General features: G+C 47.5%; 1 protein-coding gene across 1 annotated transcript in view; it reads right to left on the bottom strand.

Annotated features, from left to right (window-relative positions):
* The window catches only part of Sntg2 (syntrophin gamma 2), a 207,359-nt gene that overhangs the window by 18,442 nt on the left and 185,672 nt on the right, over positions 1-3,245 (bottom strand). The window lies entirely within an intron of this gene.

The raw sequence follows: 3,245 nt of genomic DNA on the forward strand, positions 1-3,245 counted from the left end.
GGTGTGAGGCTCACAGGAGAAGCTGGACGAGGGAGTGACCAGGTGTGAGGCTCACAGGAGAAGCTGGATGAGGGAGTGACCAGGTGTGAGGCTCAGTAGTGGTGGGAGCTGTCTCCCACAAGCAGAGAGCCTCCGAGAACTGAGTTTAGAGAAGGCCCTTTTGGGTCTCCATGGAAAACTATAGGCCAACCCTATCATCACCCAGAACATTCTGGGTAAAGAGCAGCCTGTTTTGTCCAGCCCAAGTAGGTAATAAATGGCTGACATAGATTCTAATGTTTAATGGCCAAAGTTCAATCTAATCTAATCAAAGGTCAACGTCCAGAAAACCTGAGGTTTTCTTCATGCCTCCACATGCAAAAGTACACACAGTCACCAAGAGTCCAGGTCCCAAGGGCTCATAGCAGTCACGTACAACATTAAGAAACAAATGATAGCATTTAAAAATATTTTAAGTGTAAATCTGAGGAAAAGATGGTAGATTCAATGGCAAGAAATATCTTCAGAGCCACACTTGAAACCTGCATTGGAAATCAGGGACATTTTCTAGGGAAAAGGAGAGAAGGAAGCAGGCCAGGACTCAAACGTGTAGGAAGATAGCTGATGTATGACTTAGTTGATAACACAACATCATCAATTATAGCTGTCCACAAGTTCTCAACATCCGAGAGATCCCAGCAGCCACACTAGAGGGAAAGTTTGTCCACTGTGGGTTCAGCCCTCTCACAGGAACAGGGGGCCATGTAACCACGAGGCTAAACACACTGATGGCAGCCAGTGTGGAGAGCTGAGAACATTCCACAGACCCTTACAGAAACAGGAAGGATGCAGCAAGAGTACTAGCCCCCTCCTTCTAGGTCGCCAGGAACCAGAGTTAACATCCAAGACCTTCCCCGGCAGTGTTGCCAAGTCCTGGCTTCACACTGGACAGGGGGGTAAACATGGTACTAGCCTCTTGTAGTCACAGAAGGCCTCCTGCAGAATCTCGTGCGGACTGTGCTGACCCTTGGATTGACAGGAAGACTGGATGAGTAGGAATAAACCAGAGACAGAAGCTCAAGTGAACCTCAGTGGGATCTCCGGCAGGCAGCAGGACTGTGCGCTGTTTTGCTCTTCGTTGGTAAGGATTTTGGATATGATCTATTCCAGGATGTTGCCACGTGCAGCAGAGGAGACACCCGGAGACCCCTACAGACTCTATGGAGGTAGAGCATGAACACCTGCCCTGAAGGCAGGAACCAGAAACTTTCAGATTTGTCGTCCTGAAGCAGCAGAATGTGTGCATCAGAGAGGAATCAGCAGAAAAGACATGGAGTGTTCTCCTTCCTCCAGGGTAGATGCTATAACACCCAACTCATCCCAGAAGGACATGTGGAGCAAGAGTACTCAGGTCTGGTTTTTTTTTTTTTTGACATTTTATTTATTTATTTATTTATTTATTTAGGATTTCTGCCTCCTCCCCGCCACCGCCTCCCATTTCCCTCCCCCTCCCCCGATCAAGGCCCTCTCCCTCATCAGCTTGAAGAGCAATCAGGGTTCCCTGACCTGTGGGAAGTCCAAGGACCGCCCACCTCCATTCAGGTCTAGTAAGGTGTCTTGTTATTAGTAGCAAGTACAGGTCATGTGACTGTGTACGTCCCATGGTCAACAGAAAGATACAATGAAGAGAACCTTGCCAAGGATCGGGAAGTCATTTGCTCACTGACTCTGGGCTAGAAACATAGTTGACCTTTGATGTTGGATGTACACTTAAAATCCATTCTTGACATTCAATTTTTATGCAACTACATTTTGTTATTACTGCTATCGCTGTGTGAGTCCGTACTGGGAAACATCATGATCATTTCCCCGGGGGGAAGAGAAGTGATAATGTTTGTATAAGGTTTTCAGGAGCCAGGATTATGTAACAGAAGCAGCTTCCATCTCTGTCTCAGGATTTCTCCTCCTCTGCACACAGAGAGCGTGGACATGATAATTCTATATGGTTTTCTCTCCTATTCAAGGCAGGGGCTGAGCAGCACTGCGGGCCTCCATCATGGACTTTCCAGATGTGGCAGAAGGGCCCTTCCAGGTACTGGAAAAAAAAAAAAAATCTCCAGACATCTCCATGTGTCCCCTAGAGGGCGGACTTGTCCTGGCTGAAATCTTTGTTCTGGCAGAAGGACAGCAAGAAGACTTCTAGACAAAGTCACCGTCTGTAAGTACTTATTTGGGTCACAGAAGAAAGTGGCCCAAGAGGCTTAGATATGGTAGTTGGGAAATAGCTATGAGAAAGTGATTGTTGATTCTTGGGAGCCTTCCATGAGACTTCACATCGTCACGGTGGGATCTGGAACAGGGAAAGGCTGAAGCTGAGCCTGCATCATATATGTGGAAAGCAGGTTTCGGGAGCTCTGGTTACGGTTAGTGATAGCACAGCAGACATTATCACGTGTGGGGATGAGTCCAGGCATGAAGACCCTAAGACCAGACCAGAGCGGCATCCCTCACGTCAGCTGGCCCATCACCAAACAGAAGCTTTGCACAGCAGGAAACTCCCCAGCAGCCCAATTTTCATAAGTATGGCCACTAATCTGAAGGGACTCGCTAGCCTGAATGGACAATAAAGACTTCTCTTCTGCTTTGTTCTGCAAAAGAAGCCACAGGAAGCTGCTCCGGAGGAGCCCCGAGGTCCATTGCTTGAGGCCCCTTGATCCTGCTCAATCTTCTCACAGACATCACTCTTCTGCCTTGTGAGTCTGCACACAGCGGGCTGCCAAGCTTTGCTCTTGCTGAGGAAAGCCAGGGAAATCTCTAAACCAAATCTACGGGCATCCCCTGTTCACAGGGACATTCATCTAGGTGTGCTTTCTTAGGCGTCACTCATTCTTAATTAGTGAAGCAGATTTTTATAAATAGTACCCGATGAAACATTGGCTCTTCACTCCGGCAAACATTTTCTTATTGCTGACATAATTGGGAGAGCCCTAAGATGAGGACGGTAATAACCCAGTGAGTTCCACTGCTCACACAGGTAGCTTTAATCAATAAGGCTGGACTCGAGGGCAGCTTCTGCGTTTGGGAATACATTCTACCAACGTGTGGAGCTTACTCTCAGCAAAGTACTCAGGTTGTAAGGAATGGTTGGGATTCTTTTTACTGTGTTTTAGTGTTGCTTTTTCCTTCAGAGGGACCAAGAAACCCCATCCTGTGTTTTCCTTTCTCTCTCTCTCTCTCTCTCTCTCTCTCTCTCTCTCTCTCTCTCT

Source organism: Microtus ochrogaster, linkage group LG3 (assembly GCF_000317375.1).
Source record: "Microtus ochrogaster isolate Prairie Vole_2 linkage group LG3, MicOch1.0, whole genome shotgun sequence".
Classification (NCBI taxonomy): domain Eukaryota; kingdom Metazoa; phylum Chordata; class Mammalia; order Rodentia; family Cricetidae; genus Microtus; species Microtus ochrogaster.